Source organism: Stegostoma tigrinum, chromosome 27, assembly GCF_030684315.1.
Source record: "Stegostoma tigrinum isolate sSteTig4 chromosome 27, sSteTig4.hap1, whole genome shotgun sequence".
In the NCBI taxonomy this organism is placed as follows: Eukaryota; Metazoa; Chordata; class Chondrichthyes; order Orectolobiformes; family Stegostomatidae; genus Stegostoma; species Stegostoma tigrinum.
The window spans coordinates 574,000-595,136 of record NC_081380.1 but is presented as its reverse complement, the minus strand read 5'-3'; the positions used below and the strand labels follow the sequence as shown (position 1 = coordinate 595,136).

Here is a 21,137-nt window from a genome sequence, read left to right as displayed (position 1 = left end):
TCTCATCCCTCTTTCTACCTACGTCATTGGTACCAATGTGCACAATGGCCTCTGGCTGCTCACCCTCCCCCTTAAGAATTTCTTGCAACCACTCAAAGATGCCCTTGACCTTGGTACCAGGGAAGCAACACACAGCCCTGGTATCTCAAATGTGGCTACAGAAACTATGCCCCCAACGAATGAGTCTCAAACCATGTTCGCTCACTTGGATTTGCCTGACCCTGTCCCACAGCAGGGCGGTTTGTACCATGGACCTGGCTACAGCTGATTATATAACCATTCCAGTTTAGTTTTAAATCAGTGTTAACCTTGATTAAGTGGATAGCCAAGCACGTCAGTGGTCTACAGTACAGGAGAAATAAATTCTTAAGCTCACGGATTCTGTGAGAGTCAAAGACAAGCACTGAATTGTTCTTACCTCATTTCCAACACCTGGCCCATTGCCCTGCATGGCTTGGATAACACTTGCACGTTTAAAAAAAATGTAAGGATGATGTGAGGGTAAGGACATGGAATTTTGTGATATGGTCATATTCGCTCTTGTTGGAGCTGATTGCTGCTTAGCTCTTGTATGGTGCAAATGTTACTTATCCTTTATCAGGCCAAGCCTGATCGTTGTCCAAGTCTCACTGTATTTTCTCATCGTTGACTTCACTGTTGGAAAAGTCATGAATTCTGCTGGACACCTGGACAATATTCAATGAACATTCATGTCTCCACTTTGGTTCAAATGAAGACATGACTTCAACCAGTGCAGGTATCCAGTGAATGCCACTGACTCCATTTTCCATTCCTCTGCTTCACACCACATTCAATCAGAAGTTGCCTTGGTGGAAATGACAGATTGCACTTTCCTTCCTTTTCAAGCTCAGGATCTCTGATCATATTTGTGGTAAATCGTGAACGAGGTTACGAGAAGTGTGGCATGACGAAAAGTAAACTGAACCTTAGTGTGCAGCTGTTTGACAGCACTGTCATCCAGATGTTGCATTACTTTGCTGATGATTGAGAATACATTGAGGTCATAATTGGTCAGGACAATTTGTCTGCCGATTGCGTGATAGGTCATCTTTCTCTGAAATGTGAGTGTTGCAAGTGTTTAAAAATGTACTGGAAAACATTTACTGTCGGTGTGGTGACGTTGGGGCACATTGTTCCAAGACAGTTTGTGGGATGCTGCCAGGTGTCATAGCATTTGCAGTATCCGGAACATTCAGTCTTGTCATTGCATGAAATAATTTGAATTGCGTGTAAGTTAAGATCTGTGATGCCTCCTCAGGATGAGGGCAATAAGATCGTCCAGACTGATGCTGTGAATGGTTTCATCTGCTCCTTCACCTTTTGTTCATAACATCTTGTAATAACTGCCATGTAGCCTGATGAGAAACTAAAGCTCATCTTGATTCATTTGCATTCAAAGGTGCCTATTTTTCCCAAACAAAAGGACCCATCACTGAGCGGGAAGTATGGAGAATGTTATAGACATCAGTGGTGAGATAATGCTGGATCTTGACCAGCAAAACCATTGTTGTGTTGGTGAAATGCAAACAAAAATCTATATGATGTAAACTTTATTGTCAGCTAATCCCTTGGTCAAATGACAGATTCTGATGTTAGTAACTGGAAAGCCTCCATTGTTGGAGGACGAGAAGCCGTATCCAATTGAAGCAGCACAGGCTTCTGCGATGACTGTGGAAACCACTGCTTATGCCTTGCTTCAAGCATTGTCAAGGAATGATATTGACTATGCAACACCGATTGCGAGGTGGCCAACGATGCAACAGAACTATGGTGGTGGATTTCACTCGACGCAGGTAAATGCTTGAGATCACAACAACAGGCATTCAGATATTTCCATTGATCATGTTACTAACTGGTGGTTGTTGCTGTTTGCAAACAAACTGGACACTGCATTTTCATCTGCAGGTTTGGTGCATTGGCACAAATTCCAGTTCTTCAATGGTGTTAATCCTTGGTTAAATTCTGACATGCACTTTGTCTGTGCATCACTTTTCCTCTTAGCATTGTCCTTGAAAACTATCTGTTTCTGTAAACCTTCACTTACTTGTCACAGGATCATTGAGGGACAGCATAATAGAGTGCTATGGCAATGGAACAGACCCTTCGGCAAATTGTATGTGCCCTCACAAGATGCAAGTCTCGAACTATTCTCATCACATTTCCCAGCACTCGACCCAGAGCCTTGTATGCCTTGGCATCGCAAATGCCCAATCAAAGACTTGTTAAATGTTATCATGGTTTCTGCCTCTACCACCCACACAGTCGGTGCGTTCCACATTCTCACCACAGTTTGGGTGCAAAAACAAGTAAGCTTCCTCAAGAGATAGTAGGAACTTGCCAATGCTGGAGAATCTGAGAGAACAAGGTGTAGAACTGGATGAACACAGCAGGCCGAGCAGCATCACAGAAGCAAGAAAGCTGACGTTTCGGGTCGAGACCCTTCTTCAAAAATGGGGGAGGAGAAGGGGATTCTGAAAAAAATAGGGAGAAGTGGGGAGGCAGATAGAAGATTGGTAAAGGAGAAGTTAGGTGAACTGTCCTGTGCTGTCCACTCACTGTCCCCTGCTCCAGAATCATAGAATAAGAGAATTCTCCAGAATTAGACCATAAGGCCATGAGACATAGGAGTGGAGGTAAGGCCATTTGGCCCATCAAGTCCACTCCACCATTTAAATCATGGCTGATGGGCATTTCAACACCACTTCCCTGCACTCTCCGCGTAGCCCTTGATTCCTTTTGAGATCAAGAATTTGTCGATCTCTGCCTTGAAGGTGTCCAACATCCCGGCCTGCACTGCACTCTGCGGCAATGAATTCCACAAGCCCACCACTTTCTGCCCGAAGAAATATCGTCTGATTTCAGTTTTAAATTGACCCTCTCGAATTTTAAGGCTGTGCCCACAGGTTCTCGTCTCCCCTGCTAACGGAAACAACCTCCTAGCGTCCACCTCTTCTAAACCATACATTATCTTGTAAGTTTTTATTAGTTCTCCCCTCCACCTTCTAAACTGTAGTGAGTACAATCCCAGGATCCTTAGCCATTCATCTTAGGTTAAGCCTACCATTCCAGGGATCATCGGTGTGAATTGAACAAGCACTTCATTCCATTGTGTCTGTAACCACTGAAGCCACACTAAGTTCACATTCGGCTCATGTTTTAGCAATAGGCCCGTTGCCTTGAATGTTATTTCATTTTAAGTGCTGTACCAACCCTTTTTCTTTCATGTGAAAAGATTATCCACCACCTCAACGAAAGTCCCAGACAATGAATTCCAAACACCCAGCACCTTCTGGGTGTCTTTTCTTTCCTGAAATTCCTTTTGAGCCTTTTAGCTTAAATGTATGTATCTCTTCCCCCCCGGCTCCCCCGACCTCCCACCCCATGAATGGTCGTTCTGCTTCCCTCGCCTAGACCCATCAGAATGCAGACCATTTTTTCAGGACCTTCTTCAACCTTCTCTATTCGGAAGAAAACAAGCCAACCTTATCCAGATAAAACAGTGATGCTGCCTGGCCTGCAGTGTTCCTCCAGCTCCACGCTGTGTTATCTCAGACTCCAGCATTGACAGTTCCTGTTATCTCAAACTTATCCAGACTCTCCATCGAGTTAAAATGCTTCACCCCCTCAGAACATCCTGATGAATGTCCTCCACACATGCTCAAATGCAATCACCTCTTTTCTATAATGAAGAGACCATTAGAACATAGAACATTACAGCGCAGTACAGGCCGTTCGGCCCTCGATGTTGTGCCGACCTGTCATACCGATCTGAAGCCCATCTAACCTACACTATTCCATGTACGTCCATGTGCTTTTCCAATGACGACTTAAATGTACCGAAAGTTGGCGAATCTACTACCGTTGCAAGCAAAGCGTTCCATTCCCTGACTACTCTCTGAGTAAAGAAAGCGCAATGTCCAGTTTAGAATAACAAGCTCACAAGAGAGATGGTCTGGTTTTAGATATCACTCGGGGCCACAGACTCAGAGACAAAGCAAGACGACTCTGCGATTTGATGTAGAAACTGCTGACACTCCGAAGCCTGCAGCCCTCCTCCAAATCTCAAGTCAGAAGTGTGTCAATGACGGTGCAGATCCAACAACACTGAAAACAATCTTGAGTCTAGGCCAAAGCAGCCCCTTGATTGGCACCGTATCCATTCTCTCCACAGCCAACTCCAAGAGACAATAATGTGTCCCTGTACAAGATGCACTGCCACATTTTTTACCCACTATTCTGACACACACCTTTCCAGACTTAGAAAACTCATCTTCAAGGGCAAGGACATCAGACATGGTCGCACTAACCCCAGTAAAAATCACCTCCAAGTTACTCACAAACTTATTTGGAAATGAATGGTTGTGACTGAGTCAATCTTCGTAATCTCTTTTGGAACAGCATTGTGGGTCTCTGTACAGCAACATGAAGCTGTTCAAGAAGTCAGTTCATGCTGGACAATCAGCAACAGCTATGTTTCATGAAAGAATAAATAAATCGGAAAGAAATCCATCTGAGAGTCACAGGCAAATGCGTACTTTCTTTGTTCACTCAGCAGATTGTGGACTATTACCAATTTTGAAAATGACAAATGAAGCTTTTGTTTGGGTGGGTATTGACAGCAGCTGCCCCCAAAATAAAAAAAAATGGGAACTGCAGATGCTGGAGAATCCAAGATAACAAAGTGTGGAGCTGGATGAACATAGCAGGCCAAGCAGCATCTCAGGAACACAAAAGCTGACATTTTGGGCCGAGACCCTTCATCAGAAAAGACGGAGGAGGAGACGGTTCTGAAACAAACCGGGAGAGGGGGAAGGCAGATTGAAGATGGACAGAGGGGGAGATAGGTGCAGAGGAGACAGACGAGCAATAAAGAAGGAGAGGATCAAATATGAAGGTAGGCTAGCTAGTCATATTAGAAATCACAGTGAAAGCTTCTTTCAATACATAAGAAACAAACATGAGGCAAAAGTAGACACTGGGCTGCTCCAAATTGATGCTGGAAGGCTAGTGATGGGAGATAAGGAAGTAGCTGAAGGACTTAATAAGTATTTTGTGTCAGTCTTCACAGTGGAAGACATGAGTAATATGCCAACACTTAGGGAGAGTCAGGGGGCAAAGTTGAGTATGGTAGGCATTACAAAAGAGAAAGTGCTAGAAAAGCTAAAAGGTCTAAAAATTGCAAAATCTCCTGGCCCCGAAGGGCTACATCCTAGAGTTCTGAGGAAGGTGGCTGAGGAAATAGCAGAGGCTTTGGATGTGATCTTTCAAAAGTCCCTGGAGTCAGGGTATGTCCCAGATGATTGGAAAATTGCTGTTGTAACCCCGTTGTTTAAGAAAGGATCAAGGCAAAAGATGGAAAATTACAGGCCGATTCATCTGACATCGGTAGTTGATAAAATTCTTGAATCATTGTCAAGGATGAGATTTTGAAATTCCTGGAAGTGCAGGGTCAGATTAGGACAAGTCAGCATGGATGTAGTAAGGGGAGGTCGTGCCTGCCAAACCTGTTAGAATTCTTTGAAGAGGTAACAAGTACGTTAGACCAGGAAAACCCAGTGGATGTTATCTATCTAGACTTCCAAAAGGCCTCACATAAGTGTCTCACGGGAGGCTGCTGAGCAAGGTGAGGGCCCATGGTGTTCGAGATGAGCTACTGGCTTGGATTGAGGATTGGCTGTCTGATAGAAGGCAGAGAGTTGGGATAAAAGGCTGTTTTTCGGCATGGCAACCAGTGACGATTGGTGTCGCAGGTTTCGGTGTCGGGGCCGCAGCTGTTCACCTTATGTATTGATGATCTGGATGAAGGTACCGGGGTCATTCTGGTGAAGTTTTCCGATGATACGAAGATGGGTAGACAGGCAGGTAGTACTGAGAAGGTGGAGAGGCGGCAGAAAGAGTTAGACAGTTTAGGAGAGTTGTCCAGGAAATGGCTGATGAAATTCAATGTGAGTAAATGTGGGGTTTTGCACTTTGGTAAAAAGAATACGGGCATGGACTATTTTCTAAACGGTGAGAAAATTCGTAAAGCTCAAGTACAAAGGAATCTAGAAGTGTTGGTCCAGGATTCGCTAAAGGTTAACTTGCAGGTAGAGTCCGTAATTAAGAAAGCGAATGTAATGTTGTCCTTTATCGCAAGAGGGTTGGAATATAAAAGCAGCGATGTGCTTCTGAGGCTTTATAAAGCTCTCGTTAGGCCCCATTTAGAATACCGTGTCCAATTTTGAGCCCCACACCTCAGAAAGGACATACTAGCCCTGGAGCGTGTCCAGCGGAGATTCACACGGATGATCCCTGGAGTGGTAGGTTTGACATATGATGAACGGCTAAGGACCCTGGGATTGTACTCATCAGAGTTTAGAAGGTTGAGGGGAGATCTAATAGAAACTTACAACATAATGTCTGCCTTGGAAGGGGTGGACGCTAGGAAGTTGTTTCCGTGAGGTCGGGAGGCTAGGACCTGTGGTCACAGCCTTAAAATTAGAGGGGTAAATTTGAAACGGAAATGAAATGACATTTGTAAAGCCAGAGAGTGGCGGGCTTGTGGAAATCATTGCCACGGAGTGCATTCGGGGCCAGGACGTTGGATGCCTTCGAGGCAGAGATCGACAAATTCTTGATCTCACGAGGAATCAAGGGCAACGGGGAGAGTTCAGGGAAGTGGAGTTGAAATGCCCCTGAGCCATGATTTAAATGGCGGAGTGGACTTGATGGGCCGAATGGCCCTACTTCCACTCCGATGTCTTCTGGTCTTAAGTTAAAGGGGCGGACATGAAGCCAGTGGAGGTGAGTGTGGGTGTGGGGGTAGGGAGGGGATAGGTCAGTCTGGGGAGGACGGACAGCTCGAGCGGGTGGGAAGAGGTTTGGAGGTCGGGAGTGGGGGTTTGGCTTGAGCTGGGAGGAGGGGATCGGTCAGAGGAAGAACAGATGAGGGGACGAGCTGGGCTGGTTTTGGGATGCAGTGGTGGGAGGGGAGATTTTGGAGCTTGTGAAATCCACGTTGATACCATTGGTCTGCAGAGCTCCCAAGGCTCAGTTAAGGAAGGACAATAAACACTGGTCAGTCAGTCATACATCCAGCAAAAAAAGTTTATTTTTTTGAAAAAATAGGATGCATCTGTTAATCAAGTGACAAAGCATTATCGAGTTTTGAGAAGATTTGTAGCTCAGGGTTGAGGTTCTGGATGTAAGATTGCTCACTGAGCTGGAAGGTTAGTTTGCAGACGTTTCGGCACCATTCCGGGTAAAATCATCAGGGAGCATCCGGGAAAGCGCTGGAGTTAGGTCCCGCCTTCTCTTTAAGTGTTCCGGTTTCCTTGGGTTGGTGATGTCATTTCCTGTTCCTTTTCTCAGAGGATGGGAGAGGGATTTGGCACCAACGTGTTCTCCCGAGTGTAGTTTGTGTGTGGCATGAACTGCCAGAGGAGTGACAGAGGCTGTTATACTCGCAGTATTTAGAAGTCACCTGCAGGGACACATGAATAGGAAGGGGCTGCAGGGATATGGGCTCCAGGCTGGCAAACAGAACTAGTCAGTTACGGTATCTGGTCGGCCTGGAGGAGTTGGACTGAAGGGTCTGTTTCCCTGCTGTACAACTCGACGACTCTGTCTCTCTCTCTCCCATTTTCTCCAAACCCACCCCCCGCCACACACACAATCTCTGTCTCTCCATCTCTCCGTGTGTGCCTCACTCTCTGTCTCTGTCTCTCTCTGTCGTCTTGTCTCTGCCACCTCGCTGTTCACTTCTGTCTCTCTCCTCTTTCACTCTGTCTCTTTGGTCTCTGTGTGCGCCCCTCTCTATCTCTCGTCTTGTATCTGGCTCCGTCTGTGTGTGCTTCTGTCGTTCTCTCTCCCCTGTCTCTCCGTCTCTCCCTGTGAACCTCTCTCTGTCCCCTCTCCCCCGCACCTCCCGTCTCTCTCTTCCTCTCTATCCGAGCCTCTCCACCCGCTCAGCAGGGAGCGTTGTGAGTTTTTTTGAACAAAGTTTAAAAATCTCTGTTTAAATCCAACCCATCTGCAATCAGACTGCATTTCTAATCCCCTCTCTCTCTCACACACAGACACACACAGACACACACACACACACACACACACACACAGTCTGTCTCTTTCTCCCTCTCAGTAAATCCCCTTCCTCTCCTGTTCCTACTCACGCCTTTCCCCCCGTATCCCTCGGCAACGAGTCCGCTGTCTGGATCCCTTTTCCCTGGAGGGTTCTGAGGACCCAGCTGTTCGACAGCGGGGATCATCGCACCACGCTCCCGTACCCCTACAACCTCCTGTTCTCCAGCGGCCTCCAGCATGACCACCGGGCTGGGAGCAGGCATCCGGGCTGCTGGAGCGCTCGCTGCTCAGTTGCTCAGCCCTGCGCCGCCTGTGCCGGGAGCGGGGATCCGAGGTGGGAGAAGGCCTCTTCGCCCGGCACCTGGGCACAGCTGCCTGGCACCGAGTCCGCGCTCCCCGAGCACCCGGCCGCGGGTCCGCGACACCTTCCGTAGCTGAGCAGCCTACAACTATCTCCTACTGCAAGGTAAGCTGGGGGTGGTGGTTTGGGGTGAAGGGAGGATTGGGGACATGAGCACGGTCCCTGTTTCACATCCTGCGCCGCTCCTATCCCAAAGCGAGGTGTTGGGAATGGATGTTTTGGGGGTGAGAATTCCCCTCCCCGGGTGAGGGGAAGGCTGGGGATATTGGGAGGGTGTCTATTATCCAGCCTTGCGCGGGTTTCCGTAGCCGACCAGCCTGCAGCTCTCGTACCACATGGTAAAGGGAAGGAGGCGGGTGGGATGGGGTCGGGGTTGGAGGATAGCCGTCCTGGAAGTGAGTGGACATGGGGAGAGTCACTATTGTACAGCCCAGTGACTGAGTGGCCGACAGCTACTGCAAAAGGGTCGGATGAGGAGAGGGGTGTTGTAGGGAGGTTTGGGGTCACGGGCAGCGCCACTTTCTGCAGCCGAACAGCCATTGCCACAAGATTGGATGGGAGGGGGTGTTTTAGGAGCGAAGGGATGCCCCCTCCCCCTGCCGCTGTGGGAAGTAGGATCTTTATCGCACAGCCCTCCGTAGTCGAATAGCACCCCGGCGACAAGGTGAGAAGGCAGGAGGCGCTCCCGGGGATGAAGGAAGGACACAACCACTGTCAGTATAAGGTTAGGGGGTGATCATACCCCTTCCAGGGGCTGAGGGGAGCTCCTGATGCCAAGCGAACAGCCGAGATGGAGCCGCAGCTCTCCGACCTCAAGGGGACCCTGTCTCAGAGGCTGGAGCATTTCCAGCCGGAGCTCTGAGGGAAAGGGTCATCGCACCCAAAACGCTACCTTGGGACTTTGTCTTCACAGATGCTGAGCATTTCCAGCAACTTGTGTTTGCATTTCCACCCGGAGGTGGGTTTGTGGAGAGACACCATGGGACGGGAATGGGTGTGGGGTTTGATGGGACAGTCACAGAGACTGTCGAGAGAGAGAGAGGCAACCCCTGCGTCAGGGTTTGGAAAATCTCCGGCAGTTCTTCATTTCTCTCTCAGCCGAAGGCGCTGCGTGCTTTGGTTTCCTTTCCTCTTGTACTCTCTCCCCCTGTGAATAAAGCCAGAGTGAGTTTGTGGGCGGAGAGAGAGAGAGAAGGGACAGAAAGATGGAAATAAGGGAACATGACAAGGGAGTGAAATTAGAGCCAGCAGAGGTGAGAGAGGGGGAGAGAATCAGAGGGAGGGAGGAAGAGCAAGAAAACACAAACAAAGGAGAATGGGGTGTAACAAGGTGTTGATGTGGATGAACACAGCAGGACAAGCAGCGTCAGGGACGCAGGGAAGCTGATGTCAGAGATGATGGGAACTGCAGAGGCTGGAGAATCCAAGATAATAAAATGTGAGGCTGGATGAACACAGCAGGCTAAGCAGCATCTCAGGAGCACAAAAGCCGATGTTTCGGGCCTGGACCCTTCATCAGAGACGGGGATGGGGTGAGGGTTCTGGAATAAATAGGGAGAGAGGGGGAGGCGGACCGAAGATGGAGAGAAAAGAAGATAGGTGGAGAGAGTATAGGTGGGGAGGTAGGGAGGGGATAGGTCAGTCCAGGGAAGACGGACAGGTCAAGGAGGTGGGATGAGGTTAGTAGGTAGATGGGGGTGCGGCTTGGGGTGGGAGGAAGGGATGGGTGAGAGGAAGAACAGGTGAGGGAGGCAGAGACAGGTTGGACTGGTTTTGGGATGCAGTGGGTGGAGGGGAAGAGCTGGGCTGGTTGTGTGGTGCAGTGGGGGGAGGGGACGAACTGGGCTGGTTTAGGGATGCGGTTGGGGAAGGGGAGATTTTGAAACTGGTGAAGTCCACATTGATACCATTAGGCTGCAGGGTTCCCAGGCGGATTATGAGTTGCTGTTCCTGCAACCTTCGGGTGGCTGGCATCATTGTGGCACTGCAGGAGGCCCATGATGGACATGTCATCTAAAGAATGGGAGGGGGAGTGGAAATGGTTTGCGACTGGGAGGTGCAGTTGTTTGTTGTGAACTGAGTGGAGGTGTTCTGCAAAGCGGTCCCCAAGCCTCCGCTTGGTTTCCCCAATGTAGAGGAAGCCACACCGGGTACAGTGGATGCAGTATACCACATTGGCAGATGTGCAGGTGAACCTCTGCTTAATGTGGAATATCATCTTGGGGCTTGGGATAGGGGTGAGGGAGGAGGTGTGGGGGCAAGTGTAGCATTTCCTGCGGTTGCAGGGGAAGGTGCCGGGTGTGGTGGGGTTGGAGGGCAGCGTGGAGCGAACAAGGGAGTCACGGAGAGAGTGGTCTCTCCGGAAAGCAGACAGGGGAGGGGATGGAAAAATGTCTTGGGTGGTGTGGTCGGATTGTAGATGGCGCAAGTGTCGGAGGATGATGCGTTGTATCCGGAGGTTGGTGGGGTGGAGCGTGAGAACGAGGGGGATCCTCTTGGGGCGGTTGTGGCGGGGGCGGGGTGTGAGGGATGTGTTGCGGGAAATGCAGGAGACGCGGTCAAGGGCGTTCTCGATCACTGTGGGGGGGAAAGTTGCGGTCCTTGAAGAACTTGGACATCTGGGATGTGCGGGAGTGGAATGTCTTATCGTGGGAGCAGATGCGGCGGAGGCGGAGGAATTGGGAATATGGGATGGAATTTTTGCAGGAGGGTGGGTGGGAGGAGGTGTATTATAGGTAGCTGTGGGAGTCGGTGGGCTTGAAATGGACATCAGTTACAAGCCGGTTGCCTGAGATGGAGACTGAGAGGTCCAGGAAGGTGAGGGATGTGCTGGAGATGGCCCAGGTGAACTGAAGGTTGGGGTGGAAGGTGTTGGTGAAGTGGATGAACTGTTCGAACTCCTCTGGGGAGCAAGAGGCGGCGCCGATACAGTCATCAATGTACCGGAGGAAGGGGTGGGGTTTTGGGCCTGTGTAGGTGCGGACGAGGGACTGTTCCACATAACCTACAAAGAGGCAGGCATAGCTGGGGCCCATGCGGGTGCCCATGGCCACCCGCTTTGTCTGTAGGAAGTGGGAGTAGTCAAAAGAGAAGTTGTTGAGGGTGAGGACGAGTTCGGCTGGGCGGATGAGGGTGTCGGTGGAGGGGTCTGGTCGGGCCTGCGGGACAGGAAGAAGCGGAGGGCCTGGAGGCCATCTGCATGAGGAATGCAGGTGTATAAGGACTGGACGTCCATGGTGAAGATGAGGTGTTGGGGGCCAGGGAATTGGAAGTCCTGGAGGAGGTGGAGGGCGTGGGTGGTTTCACGGACGTAGGTAGGGAGTTCCTGGACCACAGGGGAGAAATTGGAGTCCAGATAGGTGGAGATGAGTTCAGTGGGGCAGGAACAGGCTGAGACGATGGGTCGACCAGGGCAGGCTGGTTTGTGGATTTTGGGAGGGAGATAGAAACGGGCCGTGCGGGGTTGGGGAACAATGAGGTTGGAGGCTGTGGGTGGGAGGTCCCCTGAGGTGATGAGGTCATGAACGGTGTTGGAGATGATGGTTTGGTGCTCGGGTGTAGGGTCATGATCGAGGGGGCGGTAGGAGGTGGTGTCGGAGAGTTGGCGTCTGGCCTCGGCGATGTAGAGGTCAGTGCGCCATACTACCACTGCGCCACCCTTGTCTGCGGGTTTGATGGTGAGGTTGGGGTTGGAGCGGAGGGAGCGGAGGGCTGCCCGTTCTGCAGGGGAGAGGTTGGAGTGGGTGAGAGGGTTGGAGAGGTTGAGGCGGTTAATGTCTCGATGGCAGTTGGTGATGAAGAGGTCGAGGGAGGGTAGGAGGCCTGGGGGTGGTCTCCAGGAGGAGGACTTGTGTTGGAAGAGGGTGAAGGGGTCAGTGGAGGGAGGGTTAGGCTCCCGGTTGAAGAAGTAGGCGTGCAGGCGAAGACGGCGGAAAAACTGCTCTATGTCCAATCGTGACTGGGATTGGTTGATGTGTGGTTGTAGGGGGACAAAGGTGAGCCCCTGACTGAGGACTGACCATTCGTCCTCAGTCAGTGGGAGGTCTGGGGGGAAGGTGAACATGTGGCAGGGCTCAGTGTGGCTGTCTCCTCTGGGGTTGCTGGCTGTGGAGGCTGTGGGCGGAGCGATGATTTTGTCGGCCGTGGGCGGGGTTCCGTCGGTCATGGGCGGGGTTCCGTCGGCGGTTGGAGGATCGGGGAGGGCAGCAGCAGCTGCGGTGAGGGTGGTGTGTGAGGTGTTGTACCTGGAAGTGGAGGTGGTGACTGCAGCAGCGGTTCCGGAAGTGGTGTGGCCGGCCGAGGCGGATGTGGCGTCATCGGTGGGGTCTCCGGCCGTGTCTTCATGGTCAATGGCGGCGGGACAGGTACAGACTCGGGATTTGGGAGGCGCAGGAATCCTCTTGTGGGAGGCAGGGGCCCGTGAGTTGGTTGTACTTATGATTTTTGGTGTCCAGTAAAGCTGAGTGGAACTGGGTGTTCAGTCTGTGGATCCTGCGGAGGATAAAAAACAGCAGGGGTCCTTAGCAGGTCTGGGAGAGGGAGGCTCTGAGCTGGGGCAGGCTGGATTGCAGTGTGTGGAGGTGCCGGCGCATGGCTGCGAGAGTCTGTTTCAGGAGTCGCAGGGAGAAACGCTTCTGAAGGGTCTGAATATTCTGGGTGTAGAGGTGATGTCAGCCTGTCTGCTGTGTTCATCTCCCTTCCTCCTTCCCCCGCCCCCTCGTCCTGCTCCTTTCCCCCCCCTCGTCCTGCTCCTTTCCCCCCCGCCCTCCTTCCCCCCACCTCGTCCTGCTCCTTCCCCCCCCCGTCCTACTCCTTTCCCCCCCCCGCCTCCTCCAGCCATCTGCCCCTCCCTCCAGCCATCCGTTCCTCCATCCCTCCAGCCATCCGTTCCTCCATCCCTCCGGCCATCCGTTCCTCCACCCCTCCGGCCATCCGTTCCTCCATCCCTCCGGCCATCCGTTCCTCCATCCCTCCGGCCATCCGTTCCTCCATCCCTTCAGCCATCCGTTCCTCATAATTGGGCTAAGCCAGCAACATCCACATCCCGTGAATATAAAAAGAATCCTCCAGGCTACCTGTGCCAATTGGATTCACAGTTTATTGTAACATCTTTCTCACAAGATCCGATTACCTCTTGGTCTATAGACTGTATGCTCTCCTGGACTGTATCTTCTGTCAGGGGATGTATGAATCTGAAACTGTCACAGCTGTGACGACTTTCCTTTGGTGTTCAAATCTCTACCCAAAATGATTGTACATTTTGCCTGGGAGCCAGTTAGCTCAGTTGGCTGGTTTGTAATTCAGAGTGATACCAACAGCATGAAATCCTACTCCGTCTGAAGTTACTATGAAGGAGTCTCCTTCTCAACCTGTCTCCTCATCTGAGGTGTGGCAACCTTCAATTTCAACCACCTCCAGTTATCTCTCTGTCTACTGTGAGAGCAGTCCTGTGGTCCCGTCTGGGACTATAGTGACTTTGAATCTGCAAACCAAGATAATTTCTCACCAATGTATTGATCTCATCTTTGTATCAATACAAAAAACCAAAAAAATGAAACCCAATGAGATGAATTTTGGATCAGTAATTATACATGGCATAATTGGACAAAAAATGCACTATTGTTAAAATAATTAGCAATTCACCCAGAAAGGCCACTAATGTGAATCCTGGATCTGTGTATCATTTGAAATGACTTAATTGTATAGTTTTAGTATTTGACCACAAGATGGAGAATTCTGTTCAGGTGATGTTGTAGCCAGAAGATAGAAAGATGATAGAAATGTTTGGAAAGATATGGGCCAAGCACAGGCAGGTGGAACTAGTTCAGTTTGGGATTGTGATCAGCACAGGCTGGTTGAACCAAAGGTTCTTTTTTCATGCTGTATGACTCTATGAAACTCCAGCTTAATTGTTCGAAACTCACATTCAGACATATCTAACCTTTATCATAATCTTACAGAAAGATAGCGACTTTTTCCCTCAGAATTGCAGACTCTTTAATTTTACATCCTCAAAGACATTTAGCAGCGATAGCATGGATTATAGTGAGTTGAGTAGATTGGTTCATGATTAATTCTTAACTAAATTTGATTTATTTTACATTTTTAGATAACATCAGGTGAAGACGTGCGTGATTTCAGCAAGGTGCTGAAAAATAAGTTCAGATCAAAGAAACACTTTGCCAAACATCCTCGCTTGAGTTATTTACTAGTACAAACAGTTCTAGAAGGCGAGAACCTTGAGAGGTAAGTTTATTGATGTGAGATTTACTAATGTATCAATGCCCATTTGGGAGTTGACAAATATTGCAGCATTATTCATTGTGCAGCTTTGCAGGAGAGTGAGGTTGTCCATTTGCGCATATGTCAGAAGTAGACAATAGAAAAACAAGGTTGGCTTAACTGATATCATTGGACCTCTCGCCTTCAAAACAGTGTAGTTACTCAGAGAGTACATCTGCTGACGACTGGGCCCCTGCAGCCCTGAACCGCTCACAGGGACTGTCTCCCGCAGCCCTGACCCGCTGACAGGGACTGGCCCCCGCAGCCCTGTCCCGCTGACATGGACTGGCCCCCGCAGCCCTGACCCGCTCACAGGGATCGTCCCCCGCAGCCCTGGCCCGCTGACAGGGACTGGCCCACCCGCAGCCCTGTCGCGCTCACAGGGACTGGCCCCCCCGGAGCCCTGTCGAGCTCACAGGGACTGGCCCCCCGCAGCCCTGTCGCGCTCACAGGGACTGACCCCCCAGCAGCCCAGTCCCGCTCACAGCGTCTTGCTCCCTCAGTCCTGTCGCGCTCACAGGGATTTGCCCCCTGCAGTCCTGTCGCGCTCACAGGGACTGGCACCCGCAGCCTGACTCGCTCACAGGGACTTGCCCCCGCAGCCCATACCCACTCAAAGGAACTGGCCCCCGCAGCCCTGACCCGCTCACAGGGACCGGCCCCCCCGCAGCCCTGATCCGCTAACAGCGATTTGCCCCCTGCAGCCCTGTCGCGCTCCCAGGGACTGGTCCCCTGCAACCCTGTCGCGCTCCCAGGGACTTGCCCCCTGCAGCCCTGTCGCGTTCACAGCGACTGGCCCCCTGCAGCCCTGTCCAGCCTACAGCGATTTGCCACCGCAGCCCTGACCCGCTCACAGGGATTGTCCCCTGCAGCCCTGACCCGCTCACAGGGCCTGGCCGCCTGCAGCCCTGTCGCGCTCACAGGGACTCGCCCCCACAGCCCTCTGGTGCTCACGGGGACTGGCCCCCTGCAGCCCGGTCGCGCTCACAGTGACTGGCCCCCTGCAGTCCTCGCCCACTCATGGCGACTTGGGCCCTCCATCCTGACCCGCTCACAGCGACTTGCCCCCTCAGTCCTGACCCGCTCACAGGGACTGGCCCCCAGCAGTCCTGACCCGCTGACAGCGACTTGCCCCTGCAGCCCAGTCCCGCTCACAGCGACTTGCTCCCTCAGTCCTGTCGCGCTCACAGGGATTTGCCCCCTGCAGTCCTGTCGCGCTCACAGGGACCGGCCCCCGCAGCCCTGACCCGCTCACAGGAACTGGCCCCCGCAGCCCTGACCCGCTCACAGGGACCGGCCCCCGTAGCCCTGACCCGCTCATAGGGACCGGCCCCCGCAGCCCTGACCCGCTCACAGGGATTGTCCCCTGCAGCCCTGACCCGCTCACAGGGATTGTCCCCTGTAGCCCTGACCCGCTCACAGGGACCGGCCCCTTGCAGCCCTGTCCAGCCTACAGCGATTTACCACCGCAGCCCTGACCCGCTCACAGGGATTGTCCCCTGCAGCCCTGACCCGCTCACAGGGATTGTCCCCTGCAGCCCTGACCCGCTCACAGGGACCGGCCCCCTGCAGCCCTGTCCAGCCTACAGCGATTTGCCACCGCAGCCCTGACCCGCTCACAGGGATTGTCCCCTGCAGTCCTGTCGCGCTCACAGGGATTTGACCCCTGCAGTCCTGTCGCGCTCACAGGGACCAGCCCCCGCAGCCCTGACCCGCTCACAGGGACCGGACCCCGCAGCCCTGACCCGCTCACAGGGACCGGCCCCCGCAGCCCTGACCCGCTCACTTGGACCGGCCCCCGCAGCCCTGACCCGCTCACAGGGACCGGACCCCGCAGCCCTGACCCGCTCACAGGGACCGGACCCCGCAGCCCTGACCCGCTCACTTGGACCGGCCCCCGCAGCCCTGACCCGCTCACAGGGACCGGCCCCCGCAGCCCTGACCCGCTCACAGGGACCGGCCCCCGCAGCCCTGACCCGCGCTCAGGGACCGGCCCCCGCAGCCCTGACCCGCTCACACGGACCGGCCCCCGCAGCCCTGTCGTGCTCACAGGGACCGGCCCCCGCAGCCCTGTCACGCTCACAGCGACTTTGCCCCCGCAGCCCTGAGACGCTCATAGTGACTGGCCCCCGCACTCCTGACCCGCTCACAGCGACTGTCCCCTGCTGTCTCGACCCGCTCACAGCGACTTGCCCCCTCATTCCTGACCTGCTCACAGCGACTGGCCCCTGCAGTCCTGACCCGCTCTCAACCACCCCACCCTCCTCCTCCTTCCCCACCCGACACCCCTCTTCCTTCCCCCCCAACACCCTCCTCCTTCCACCCCCGCACCCTCTTCCTCCTTCCACCCCCCCCACCCTCCTCCTCCTTTCACCCCCCCACCCTCCTCTTCCTCCCCCCCACCCTCCTCCTCCTTCCACCACCCACCTTCCTCCTCCTTTCACCCCCCCACCCTCCTCCTCCTTCCACCCCCCCACCCCCATCCTCCTTTCCCCACCACCCTCCTCCACAACCTCCTTTGCCCCCACCCTCCACCTCACCCCCTCACCACCCTCCTCCTCCTTCCCCCCCACCCTCCTCTTCCTGCCCCCCACCCTCCTCCTCCTTCCACCCCCCACCCTCCTCCTCCTTCCACCCCCCACCCTCCTCCTCCTTTCCCCCCACCCTCCTCTTCCTTTCCCCACCACCCCACTTTCCCCCACAACCCTCCTCCTTACCCACTACCCTCCTCCTCCTTCCACCCCTTACCCTCCTCCTCTTTCCACCCGCTACCCTCCTCCTCCTCCTCCTTTCCCCCCAACCCTCCTCCTTCCCCCTACCACCCTCCTCCTTCCACCCCCTATCCTCCTCTTCATTCCCCCCACAACCCTCCTCTTGCTCCTCCTTTGTTATCACGGAGTAGGAGGAGGGTTGGGGTCGAGGAGGAGGAGTGGTCTGGGGGGCAATGGAGGAGTTGAGGAGGAGGAGGAGGAGAGATAAGGGGAACTGCAGATGCTGGAGAATCCACGTGAACCAAGTGTGGAGCTGGATGAACATAACAGGCCAAGCAGCATCTCACGAGCAAAAAGCTGACATTTCGGGCCCAGACCCTTCATCAGAGACGGGGATGGGGTGAGGGAACAGGAATAAATAGGGAGAGAGGGAGAGGCGGACCGAAGATGGAGAGAAAACAAGATGGGTAGAGAGGAGAGTATAGGTGAGGTCGGGAGAGGATAGGTCAGTCCAGGGAAGATGGACAGGTCAAGGTGGCAGGATGAGGTAGAGGTAGGAAATGGAGGTGTGGATTGAGGTGGGACAGAGGGATGGGTGAGAGGAAGAACAGGTTTGGGATGCAGTGGGGGGAGGGGACGAGCTGAGCTGGTTTTGGGGTGCAGTGGGGGGAGGGGATGAGCTGAGCTGGTTTTGGGATGCAGTGGGGGAAGGGGAGATTTTGAAGCTTGTTTTCTCTCCATCTTCGGTCCGCCTCCCCCTCTCGCCCTATTTATTCCAGTTCCCCCACCCCATCCCCGTCTGTGATGCAGGGTCTGGGCCCGATACATCAGCTTTTGTGCTCCTGAGATGCTGCTTGGCCTGTTGTGTTCATCCAGCTCCACACTTTGTTAACGTGGATTCTCCAGCATCTGCAGTTCCCATTATCTCTCCCCCTCCTCCTCCTCCTCCCCCCGACCACCCTCCTCCTCATCCTCCTCCTGACCCTCTCCCTCCTCCTCCTCCTCCTCCACTCCTCCACTCCCCCCACCCTCCTCCTCCTCCTACTCCTCCTCCACTCCCGCCACACTCCTACTCCTCCTCCACTCCTGCCACCCTCCTCCTCCTCCTCCACTCCCCCCACCCTCCTCCTCCTCCTCCACTCCCCCCACCCTCCTCCTCCTCCTCCTCCACTCCAACCACCCTGCTCCTCCTCCTCCTCCTCCTCTTCCCTCCTCCTCCTCTCCCCCCACCCTCCTCCTCCTTCTCCTCTCCCCTACCCTCCTCCTCCTCCTCCACTCCCCCCAGCCATCTCCTCCTCCCCCACTCCCCCTCCCCCACTCCCCCTCCTCCTCCTCCCCCACTCCCCCTCCTCCTCCTCCTCCACTCCCCCCACCCTCCTCATCCTCCTCCTCCTCTCCCCCTCTTCCTCTCCCCCCTTCCTCCTCTCCCCCCACACTCCTCCTCCTCCTCTCCCCTACCCTCCTCCTCCTCTTCCACTCCCCCCACCCTCCTCTTCCTCCCCCCACCCACGATCCTCCTCCCCACCATGATCCTCCTCCCCTCCACGATCCTCCTCCCCACCACGGTCCTCCACCCCTCCCAACGATCCTCCTCCCCGCCACGATCCTCCTCCCCACCACGATCCTCCTCCCCCCGAAGATCCTCCTCCGCCCACGAGCCTCCTCCCCGCGACGATCCTCCTCCCCCCCACCCTCCTCCTCCCCCCGACCTTCCTTCCCCCCACCCTCCTCGCCGCCACCCTCCTCCTCGCCGCCACCCTCCTCCTCGCCACCACCCTCCTCCTCCCCCCTCACCCCCAGCCCCGTCCCCCCCACCCTCCTCCTCCTCCTACTCCTCCTCTCCCCCCCACCCTCCTCCTCCTCCTTCCCTCCCCACACTCCTCCACTTCCTTCCCCCCCACTCTCCTCCTCCTCCTCCTCCCTGCCCCACTCTCCTCCTCCTTCTTTCCTGCCCCACTCTCCTCCTCCCCCCAAAACCCCCCTCATCGTCCTTCCCCTCCCCAACCCCCCCTCCTCCTTTCACCCCACCCTTCCTTCTCCTTTCCCACCCTCCTTTCCTCCTACTCCTCAATTCCCCCCACCCTCTGCCGCCTCCTCCTCCCTCACCCTTCTCCTCCTTTGCCCACCCTCCTCCTCACAGCCCCTTGCCCCCTCCGTCCTCACCCGCACACAGCCTCTTGCCCCTGCAGTCCTCACCCGTCCACGGCGACTTGCCCCCTCCGTCCTGACCCGCTCACAGCTACTTGCGCCCTCTGTCCGGACCCGCTCACAGGGACCGGCCCCCGCAGCCCTGACCCGCTGACAGGGACCGGCCCCCGCAGCCCTGACCCGCTCACGGGGACCGGCCCCCGCAGCCCTGACCCGCTCACGGGGACCGGCCCCCGCAGCCCTGACCCGCTCACGGGGACCGGCCCCCGCAGCCCTGACCCGCTGACGGGGACTGGCCCCCACAGCCCTGACCCGCTGACGGGGACTGGCCCCCGCAGCCCTGACCCGCTCATGGGGACCGGGCCCCGCAGCCCTGACCCGCTCACAGGGACTGGCGCCCGCTGCCCTGATTCGCTCACGGGGACTGGCCCCCTTAAGCCCTGTCGCGCTCACGGCGATTTGCCCCCTGCAGCCTTGTCGCGCTCACAGGGACTGGCCCCCTGAAGCCCTGTCGCGCTCACAGTTATTTTCCACCGCAGCCCTGACCCGCTCACAGGGACTGGCCCCCGCAGTCCTAACCCACTCACAGGGACTATCCCCCGCAGCCCTGACCCGCTCACAGGGACTGGCCCCGCACACCTGTCCCGCTCACAGCGATATGCCACCGCAGCCCTGACCCGCTCAAAGGCACTGGCCCCCGCAGCCCTGTTCGCTGACAGCAATTTGCCACCACACCCCTGACCCGCTGACAGCGATTTGCCCCGCAGCTCTGTCCCGCTCACAGGGACTGGCCCCCGCAGCCCTGACCCGCTCACAGGGACTGGCCCCCGCAGGCCTGATCCGCTCACAGGGACTGTCCCCCGCAGCCCTGACCCGCTCACAGGGACTGTCCCCCGCAGCCCTGACCCGCTCGCAGGGACTGGCCCCCGCACACCTGTCCCGCTCACAGCGATATGCCACCGCAGCCCTGACCCGCTCAAAGGCACTGGCCCCCGCAGCCCTGTTCGCTGACAGCAATTTGCCACCACACCCCTGACCCGCTGACAGCGATTTGCCCCGCAGCTCTGTCCCGCTCACAGGGACTGGCCCCCGCAGCCTTGACCCGCTCACAGGGACTGTCTCCCGCAGCCCTGACCCGCTCACAGGGACTGTCCCCCGCAGCCCTGACCCGCTCACAGGGACTGGCCCCCGCAGGCCTAATCCGCTCACAGGGACTGTCCCCCGCAGCCCTGACCCGCTCACAGGGACTGTCCCCCGCAGCCCTGACCCGCTCACAGGGACTGTCCCCCGCAGCCCTGACCCGCTCACAGGGACGGGCGCCCGCAGCCCAGAACCGCTCACAGGGACTGGCCCCCTTCAGCCCTGTCGCGATGACAGCGATTTGCCCCCTGCAGCCCTGTCGCGCTCGCAGGGACTGGCCCCCTGCAGCCCTGACCCGCTCATGGGGTCTGTCTCCCGCAGCCCTGACTCGCTCACGGGGACTGGCCGCAGCAGCCGTTACCCGCTCACGGGGACTGGTCCCAGCAGCCCTGACCCGCTCACGGGGACTGGCT

The 21,137-nt window shown here is 55.2% G+C and overlaps 1 long non-coding RNA gene across 11 annotated transcripts in view; it reads left to right on the top strand.

Annotated features, from left to right (window-relative positions):
- Positions 1–1,672: 1,672 nt before the first annotated feature.
- The window catches only part of LOC132211037 (uncharacterized), an 86,844-nt gene continuing 67,379 nt past the window's right edge, over positions 1,673–21,137 (top strand). For 3 of the 11 annotated variants that reach the window (XR_009447340.1, XR_009447342.1, XR_009447338.1), the window contains exons 1-2: positions 1,673–1,814; positions 14,553–14,689. This is a non-coding gene — a long non-coding RNA (uncharacterized LOC132211037). Of the gene's footprint in view, positions 1,815–12,677; positions 12,863–12,887; positions 13,108–14,552; positions 14,690–21,137 lie in introns of those variants that run through there. The other 8 variants (XR_009447341.1, XR_009447339.1, XR_009447337.1 and 5 more) reach the window with 7 other exon arrangements.